Here is a 9899-nt window from a genome sequence, read left to right as displayed (position 1 = left end):
CCTGTTTCCGAGCTTTCGCCCTGCCTTTGCAGGATGATCCCACTCAAGGAACAGCTGCTAGCCTTGGCTCTACCGCCAGGCAGGGCTGCGTGCCCAAGCTTAGCTTTGTAGCAGAACTCCGCCTCTTCTGGGATTTTGGCTCCACCCCTATGGGAGGAGCCGGCTACCAAGTCAGACCGCAAGCCTGGGATGCACGGGCGGGGCAGGGATGTGCTCCTCTGCCCTTTCTCCGGGGCTGGTTTCTACCCTTTCTGGGTTTCCCACCCTTCTCCCGGAGGCTGGATTACAGGCTGCCGGCAGCTGAGCCTCACCGCTTTTGCACGCCCCCTTCTCCCTAGCCGGGCAAGATTGAGCTCACATCTGAACCCACTGGTGGCCAGCCGGCTTCTGCCCCTGCCAGCAGAACTGCACTTTTGTCTCCCGCTGCCACCCGCTCTCCGGTGCGCCCTCAGCCACGTGGGTGGGGGTGTTGCAGCTCGGACCCTAAGACTCACTACTGTAGACCTGAAAGCTCCCTCCTTCTATGCGACTCTGCTCTGAATGCTGCGGGGGAGCTTCTTTGGCTGCTCTCCTGCTTCCCTTTGCTGGTATTGCTGTTTCCAGGGGAAATATTCACTTCAGCTTTGGGGAGTGACTCGTCCCAGGGGTTAGGGTGGCTATCTCCCAAAATGTTTTTCCCTATGCCTCCTAGATTGCACTCTCTTCCTGTTACTGTGGTTCTCTCCCCTCTCCCTCCGTCCCCCGGAGCCCTGGGTGAGTGTTTGTGAGAGAGATGTTCTGCGTGGTCATTTAAGAAAAATCCTGGGTCTGAGAAATCAGACTATTTCTCACAAACAGAATCCTGACTTGTTTCCAGCTAAATACTGTCCTTACGCTTCTTCTGGGCTCTGGGGCTGCAGGCTGGGGCTTTGTTCCTGGGGCTCAGGACCCTTTCCCCTCTGCTAAACTCACTTCCCGCCACGCGAGTCTCTCCCTGCTGCCGTTCGCTCCGAGAAGCTGGGCAGCCCTTTCCGCGTTTCCGCTCTTCCTACCAGTCTCTGTGTGGCTTCTTCAGCGTTCCTTGGTTGAAGAGTCCTTTTAGTTTAGTCCAAAGTTGGTTTTTCCAGCTGATAGTTCATAAAATTAGTTTGTAATCCACGTTGGTTTTGGGAGGTAGATGCTGGTACGTCCGCCTACCAAGAAGTTTACTCTTGATTCCAAGTTTCATTTTTTTGCATGTGGCTTTCCAGTTTTCCCAGCACCATTTGTTGAAGAGGCTTTCTTTTCTTCATTGTGTGTTGTTGGCTCCTTTATCGAAAATTATTTGACAATATATATGTGGTTTTATTTCTGGACTTTCTATTCTGTTCCATTGGTCTGAGTGTCTATTTTTCTGCCAATACCATGCTATTTTGATTGTCGTGGCCCTATAATATAGTTTGAAGTCAGGTATTGTAATGCCCCCAGCTTCATTCTTTATCCTTAGAATTGCTTTGGCTATTTGGGGTTTTTTATACTTCCATATAAATCTGATGATTTTTTGTTCCATTTCTTTAAAAAATGTCATAGAAATTTTGATGGGAATTCCATTAAATTTATAAATTGCTTTGGGTAATATGGCCATTTTGATTATATTTATTCTTCTTATTCAAGAAAAAGGAATATTTTTCCATTTCATTTTATCTTTTTCGATTTCCCTTAACAATGCTTTGTAGTTTTTGTTATATAGGTCCTTTACATTCTTTGTTATGTTTATTCCTAGATATTTTTATTTCTTTGTTGCAATCGTGAAGGGGATTATTTTTTTTTTAGTTTGTTTTCTAATATTTCATTGTTAGCATATAGAAAGGCTATGGACTTTTGTATGTTAACTTTGTATCCTGCGACTTTACTGTATTGGTTTATTGTTTCTAGTAGTCTTTTTTGTGGAGTCTTTGGAGTTTTCGATGTATAGGATCATATCATCTATGATATGATACCTTTACTTCTTCTTTTCCAATATGGATGCCTTTTATTTCTTTCTCTTGTCTGATTGCTCTCAGGCCAGGACTTCTAGCACCACGTTAAATAAGAGTGGAGAGAGAGGACAACCCTGTCTTGTTCCTGATTTAAGATGGAAAGTCCTCAGTTTTATGCCATTTAATATGATGTTGGTTGATGGTTTATCATATATGGCCTTTTTCATGTTGAGATATTTTCCTTCTATACCCATTTTGTTGAGTGTCTTAAACATAAAGTTGTGTTGTATTTTATCAAATGCCTTTTCTGCATCTATTGATAAGATCATGTGGTTTTGTTGATATGGTGTATTACGTTAACCGTTTTACGTATGTTGAACCATCCTTGCGATTCTAGGATGAATCCCACTTGATCATGATGTATTATTTTTTAATATGTTGTTGTATTCGATTCGCCAGTATTTTGTTTAGTATTTTAGCATCTGTATTTATTAGAAATATTGGTCTGTAATTTTCTTTTATTGTGCCGTCCTTGCCAGGTTTCGGTATGAGGGTTATGTTGGCCTGATAAAATATGTTTGGAAGTATTGCTTGTTCTTCAATTTTTTGGAAGACTTTGAGTAGAATAGGAACCATGTCTTCTTTGAATGTTTGATAGAATTCACTAGTATAACCATCTGGGCCTGGACTTTTATTTTGGGGGAGGTTTTAATAGTTTTTCTATTTCCTCCCTATTAATTGGTCTGTTTAGGCTTTCTGCTTCTTCGTGACTCATTCTAGGAAGGTTGTATTGTTCTAGGAATTTATCCATTTCTTCTAGATTGTTGAATTTGGTGGCATAGTTTTTCGTAGTATTCTACAATAATTCTTTGTATATCTATGATGTCTGTGGTGATTTCTCCTCTTTCATTTTGGATTTTGTTTATATGAGTCCTTTCTCTTTTTTCCTTGGTAAGTCTTGCCAAGGGTTTGTCAATTTTGTTGATCTTTTCAAAGAACCAGCTCCTTGTTTTATTAATTTTTCTATAGTTTTTCTGTTCTCTATTTCATTTATTTCTGCTCTGATTTTTATTATTTCTTTTCTTTGGCTGGTTTTGGATTGTCTTTGTTCTCCTTTTTCTAGTTCCTTAAGGTGTGAAGTTAAGTGGTTCACTTGGGCTCTCTCTTGTTTGTTCATATAGGCCTGAAGTGATATGAACTTTCCTCTTATTACTGCTTTTGCTGCATCCCAGAGATTCTGATATGTTGTATTGTCAATTTCATTTGTCTGTATATATCTTTTGATCTCTGCGCTTATTTCTTTTTTGGCTCATTCATTTTTTAAAAGTATGTTGTTTAGTTTCCACATTTTTGTGGGTTTTTTCCCCTCTTTTTTGCAGTTGAATTCTAGTTTCAAGGCTTTATGATCAGAAAATATGCTTGGTACAATTTCAATTTTTACGAATTTGCTGATGTTATTTTTGTGGCCCAACATATGGTCAATTCTTGAGAATGTTCCATATACACTAGAGAAAAATGTATACTCTGTCACTTTGGGATGAAATGTCCTGTAGATGTCTATCATATCCAGGTGTTCTAGTGTTTCATTTAAGGCCAATATATCTTTATTGATTTTATGTTTGGATGAACGATCTAGAGCCATCAGCGGTGTATTGAGGTCTCCAAGGATGATTGTATTTTTGTCAGGTTTTTTTTTTAGGTCAATAAGTAGCTGTCTTATATATTTTGGTGCTCCTTGGTTTGGTGCATATATATTAAGGATTGTTATGTCTTCTTGATTCAGTATCCCCTTAATCATTATGAAATGACCATTTTTGTCTCTGAATACTTTTTCTGTCTTGTAGTCAGCATTATTAGATATGAGTATTGCTACACCTGCTTTTTTTTGGATGGTATTTGCTTAGAGTATTGTTTTCCAGCCTTTCACTTTGAATTTGTTTTTATCCTTGTTGCTTAGATGTGTTTCTTTTGGCAGCATACAGTTGGATTTTCTTTTTTAATCCATTCTGCTACTCTGTGTCTTTTTATTGATGAGTTTAATCCATTTACATTTAGTGTAATTATTGACACTTGTGGGTTCCCTATTGCCATTTCATAAATTGCTTTCTGTTAGTTTTGTATCTTGTTTGATTCTTCTCTTTTGTTTTTCTATCATTTGTTTTTGTGTATTTGTATTCCATACTTTTTTCCTCTGTTGCTACCTTTTTTAAGTCATGTTCTTCTGTGGTGGTTTTTTCAAGGGTGGTTACCATTAAGTAATGAAAGGTGTACCTACCATGTTCATTGTTGTACGTTATCTTATGAGTGTTTCTGTACTTCATCGTCCTTTGCTACTGTTAATCTTCATCCTCTCCCCCTTTTTTGTTTTTGTTGTCACAGTTTAAGTTTGATTTTATTGTGTTCTTGGAGGAACTTTTACTTGTGGTTTTGTTTTGTTTTGTTCTTTGAATCTGATTGGAAAACCCCCTTTAGTATTTCCTGGAGTGGGGGTTTTCTGATGATAAATTTCCTCATCTTTTCTGTATTTGTGAATGTTTTTATTTCTCCTTCATATCTGAAGGATAACTTTGATGGGTATAGTATTCTTGGCTGAAAGTTCCTCTCTTTCAGGGCCTTAAATATTGGAGTCCACTCTCTTCTAGCTTGTAGAGTTTCCGCTGAGAAGTCTGATGATAATCTAATGAGCTTTCCTTTATATGTTGTATTCTTCTTTTCCCTGGCTGCCTTGAGAATTTTTTCTTTGTTGTTGGTTTGTGCCATTTTCATTATGATGTGCCTTGGAGTAGGTTTGTAGTGGTTAAGAAAATTCGATGTTCTGTTTGCTTCCTGAATTTGAGGCTTTAGTTCTTTCCACAGGCTTGGGAAGTTCTCGTCTATTATTTGTTTGAATATATTCTCCATTCCATTTTCTCTCTCTTCTCCCTCTGATATACCTATGATTCTTATGGTATTCTTTTTGATGGAGTCAGACAATTCCTGTAGGGCTATCTCATTTTTTTTAATTTTTGAGTCTCTCTCTTCTTCTCTCTGTTGTGCCTCAAGTTGCTTGTCTTCTATGTCACTAATGCTACCTTCTATCTGGCATGTTCTATTAGCTAAGCTTGTTACCTCATTTTTCAGTTCATGAATTGAGTTTTTCATCTCTGTTTGATTTGTTTTTATAGTTTCAATTCCCTTGGTAATATATTCTTTGTGCTCGTTGAGTTGTTTTCTGAGCTCTCTAAATTGCCTTTCTGTGTTTTCTTGTATATCTCTGAGTATTTTTAGGATTTCTATTTTAAATTCTCTGTCATTTAGCTCCAAGGTTTCCAATATATTAAATTTTTTCTCCATAGATTTTTCCACATCTATCTGTGCTACTTCTCTATCTTTTGTATCCATGATATTTGATTTTCTTTTTCTTAATGGCATCTGAAGGTGGTCTTGTTAATAGCACTAATGAAAATTAATAAAGAATAAAAAGTAAAAAAAATGGAAAAAAATTTGGAGGAAAAAAACATAAAAAAATACAATAATAATTTATTATTCCCCCCCCCCTTTTTTTTTCTTTTCTTCCCCTCCTCTCCCCTCCTCCTTAGGAAAATATCATGATGAACTGTGAATTATATTATGCTAAATGGAACAAAAACTGCCTATAACAGAGGGCCTGAGTTGGGGGGAAGTGTTCAAGGGGCAAAAAAAGGAAGTAGGGACCTACAAAATGCAAAAAGGAAAAAATTTGGGACAAGTGTAAAATGATTTGTTTGTAAGTGATGGTTGACTAAGAGATATAATGAGAGAGATAAGAGGGAAACAGGAAATAGGAAAAATAAATAACTATTGTATTAAGTGAAGCAAAAACTAAATAGAATGGAGATCCTGGGTTGGGAAGAATGCTAATGAGCTAAAAAGCGCCCAAAATGCCACAAAAAAAACAAAAAAAAAAACCAACTTGAGTCCCAAATTAAATAATTTGTTTGTGATTGAGGATTGAATGAGAGGAAAAGTAAAAGGAGAAAAGAAGAAACTAATAGAGAGGGAGAAATAAGAAAAAGGGGAAAAGGAAAAGAAGAAAAAAGGGAAAAAAACAAAAAGAAGGAGAGAGAGAGTTAACGGTTTTGGAGTGTAATCCTCATGGAGAGTAAGGAAGAAGAAAAGAAATAAAATGTAACACTTATGGGTAGTGTAGTTCAAGAAGAGGACAGATTAAGACAGGCAGAGAATAAAAGGACCAAGGTGGAGGAAATAGAAATAATAATAATAAAGGCAAGAAGATGAAAGAAACAAAAAAATAGTGAAACAAGTTATAAAGTCTGTGGATTTTTCTTGATTTTGAGAGATTAACTTTTTCCTTTTTCTTTCCTCTCCCTCTTCCTGGTCAGTGACTCTGTACCCCAGGCTCTGCCTCTGTGGCATGCTTAGGTAGATATTTGCAGTTGATGAGACTCTACAGCGATGTCATATATTATGCTTCAGTCTCGTTGGTAGCCAAGGCTTGTTAGTGTTTCCAGGCTCCGACAATGAGAGAGTTCGTTTTCCCAGAGCCTCTCTCCTAGTCTCTCCTTCCTGAATTAGCAGCCTGATGATCCAGCTATGAGGCTGCCGCTGCCTCTGCCTAGGGAGTAAGAGGCTCAAAGAGCTGGCAAATCCCCACCCTATCCCCACTCAACGCAGGGCTCTGGGTAAGGCTCTGGCAGTCAGAGCCGCCAGCATAATCAGGCGAGGCTGGGAGCCAATTGCTCTCAAGGTGACTTTCTATGAGCCTCCAGGCCTGTTCAGCAGCCTAGCACTCTGTGGGAGCACTCTCCCCAGGCCTTCCGCACTTTGTAACCTGTTTTGGCTGGGAAGAAGATGCACTAGTCACTGCCTGCAGTACAGGAGGTCTTAACATCTGCCAAGTCCCTCTTTTTAGCATATATCCCTGAGAATGAAAGCTCTGCCAATCAGAAGTTGCCCCCACCCCTTTAGCAAGAGGCACTAAAAAATATCACGCCTCTTGTCTTAGATCGCTGAACTGAGAGAGATCTTGTCAATAAGAGACGTGTAGGTCAGTTGGGAGGTGAGCATTCTGTGGGTTAAGCTAATTTCAGTGATTGGATCCACCGATCTGCTACAGAAAGGATTGCAAGCTGCCTGCGTGCCTTTCCCCCGATGCTTAATTGTTAGCTTGAATGGCTGGGTGAGGCACCCCACACACCCAGAGAAGCTCGGGTGTAGCAAAGTTTGCTTTGGCGCACTCCACGCACGCTGCTGGCAGCTGCTGCCCGTGGCGCAGGCACACGCGCAAGCAGTTGGGATGCTTGTGGCGCAGGCGTTTGCTCACGTGGGCTGATTCACAACAGGTACACTCTTTCCTCTGCTTGAACGAACGTCCATGCTGCAGCCTATCTACCTCCACACCCTTAGCTCCCCCCAACTCTCAGTTCCAAGTGAAAACAGCCTTTGCTCAGGTTAGTGAGGAAGGCAGAGTGTTTTTTTGTCCAACTTATTTCCTTCAGGGTTGATTGTATATTTATTCAATTTTTCGCTCGACTCTACCTTTGCCTTCAGTGTGTGAACTTCCAGACACTCCAAGGATAGATTTTTCTGTTTGTGATTGATAAACTTGTTGAAATTTTGGGGAGATTTGTCGGTCGCACTCTTCACGGCACCATTTCTCTGATGTCACTTCAATCTCTTTTGTTGTAATTGGTCTGTTTAGGTTTTATGATTCTTCCAGATTGATTTTTGAATGATTATATTTTTCAAGGGATCTAGGTTGTCTAGGGAACTGTATGTCCCCTGCATACAGTTCTTCATAGTATTTTCTTACAATCCTTTGAATTTCTGCTGTGTCAATTGTTACTTCTCTACTCTCATTTCTAATTTTATTTATTTGAGCCCTCTCTTTTTTTTCTTGGTGAGTCTAGTTAAAGATTTGTCAATTTTGTTTACCTTTTCAAAGAACCAGCTCTTGGTTTCATTGATCTTCTGTATTGGGTTTTTTTGGGGGGAGGGGGTTGTTTTATTTGTTTGTTTTTGCCTCTATGTCATTTATTTTCATTCTGATCTTTATTATTTCCTTCCTTCTACTTCCTCTGGGCTTTCCTTGCTGTTCTTTTTCTAGTTATTTTAGATGCACGGTTAAGTTGTTAATTTGAACTTTTTCTAGTTTCTTAAGGTATGCCTATAATGCTATGAACTTCCCTCTCAGGACTGCTTTTGCTGTGTCCCATAAATTTTGAGTTGTTGTATGTTTATTTTCATTTGTTTCAAGGAAGTTTTTTATTTCTTCCTTGATCTTATTGTTAACCCATTCATTATTTAATAGCATGCTAATTAGTCTCCAAGTGTTTGAATGTTTTTCAGTTTTTCTATTGTAGTAGATTTCTAGTTTCATGCCTTTGTGATCAGGGAAGGTGCTTGATATGATTTCAATATTCTTAAATTTATTAAAACTGGTTTTGTGTCCTAACATGTGGTCTATCCTAGAGAATGTACTGTGAGCACTTGAAAAGAATATATATTCTGCTGCTTTGGGGTGAAAGGTTTTGAAGTTATCTATTAAATCCAGTTCTAATGTGTCATTTATGGCTGCTGTTTCTTTGTTAATTTTCTGTCTGGAGGTTCTATTCATTGATGTTAGTGAGGTATTAAAATCCCCTACTCTTATATATAGTATTGCTGTTGATCTCATCCTTTTTTTTTTCTTTTTATCCATCAAAATCTGTTTTATATATTTAGGTGCTCTTATATTAGGTGCATATATATTTATAATAGTTATATCTTCCTATTGTAAAGCTCATTTTATCATTATGTAGTGACCTTTATCTCTTACTATAGCCTTTGTTTTAAAGTTTATTTTGTCAGATATTAGTATTGCTATCCCATCCTTTTTTCCTTTCCATTTGTGTGAAATATTTTCTTCCATCCATTTACTCTCAGTCTTTGTGTATCTTTTGTTCTGAGGTAGGTCTCTACTAGACAGCATATGTATGGGTCCTGTTTTCTTATTCATGCAGCTAACCTATGTCTTTTGATTGAAGCATTTAATCCATTTACATTTAGGTTATTATTGATATGTAGTTGTTTATTGACACTTTATTCTTTAAATTTACATTCCTCTTTTTCTAGATTTTTCCCCCTTTGTACTGTTTACAACAGGCCCCTTAACATTTCTTTAAACTTGTTTTCTTTTTTTTTTTTTTTTTTACAGAGACAGAGAGAGAGTCAGAAAGAGGGATAGACAGGGACAGACAGACAGGAACAGAGAGATGAGAAGCATCAATCATTAGTTTTTCATTGCAGATTGCAACACCTTAGTTGTTCATTGATTTCTTTCTCATATGTGCCTTGACCACGGGCCTTCAGCAGACCGAGTAACCCCTTGCTCGAGCCAGTGACCTTGTGTACAAGTAGGTGAGCTTTTGCTCAAACCAGATGAACCCACGCTCAAGCTGGCCACCTCGGAGTCTCGAACCTGGGTCCTCGGCATCCCAGTCTGACACTCTATCCACTGCGCCACTGCCTGGTCAGGCAGGCCCCTTAACATTTCTTGCAGCATTTGTTTGGTTGTAATGACTTCTTTGATTTGTGGGGGGGGGGGGTTGTCTGGGAAGCTTTTCATTTCTTTTTCAGTTTTAAACAATAGCCTTGCTGGATGAAGAAATCTTGATTGTAAGCTCTTGTTCTGCATTATTTTGAACATTTCTTGCCGTTCCCTCTGGCCTCAAGTGTTTCTGTTGAAAAGTCAAATGTCATCCTTATGGGGGCTCCTCTATAGGGTAATTGACTTCTTTTCTCTTGCCACTTTTAGTATTTTTTCTTTATCTTTTAACTTTGGTATTTTAATTATGATGTGTCTTGATATAGGCCTCATTGGGTTTCTCGTTACTAGAACTCTCTATGCTTCTTGAAGTTGTGTGACTTTTTCCTTCATCAATTTAGGAAAGTTTTCAGCTATAATTTCTTCAGACAGGTTCTCTATCCCTTGTTCTTTCTCTT

Source organism: Saccopteryx bilineata, chromosome 2 (assembly GCF_036850765.1).
Source record: "Saccopteryx bilineata isolate mSacBil1 chromosome 2, mSacBil1_pri_phased_curated, whole genome shotgun sequence".
NCBI lineage: Eukaryota > Metazoa > Chordata > Mammalia > Chiroptera > Emballonuridae > Saccopteryx > Saccopteryx bilineata.
The sequence above is the reverse complement of the archived record's forward strand: the minus strand, read 5'-3'. Positions refer to the sequence as shown.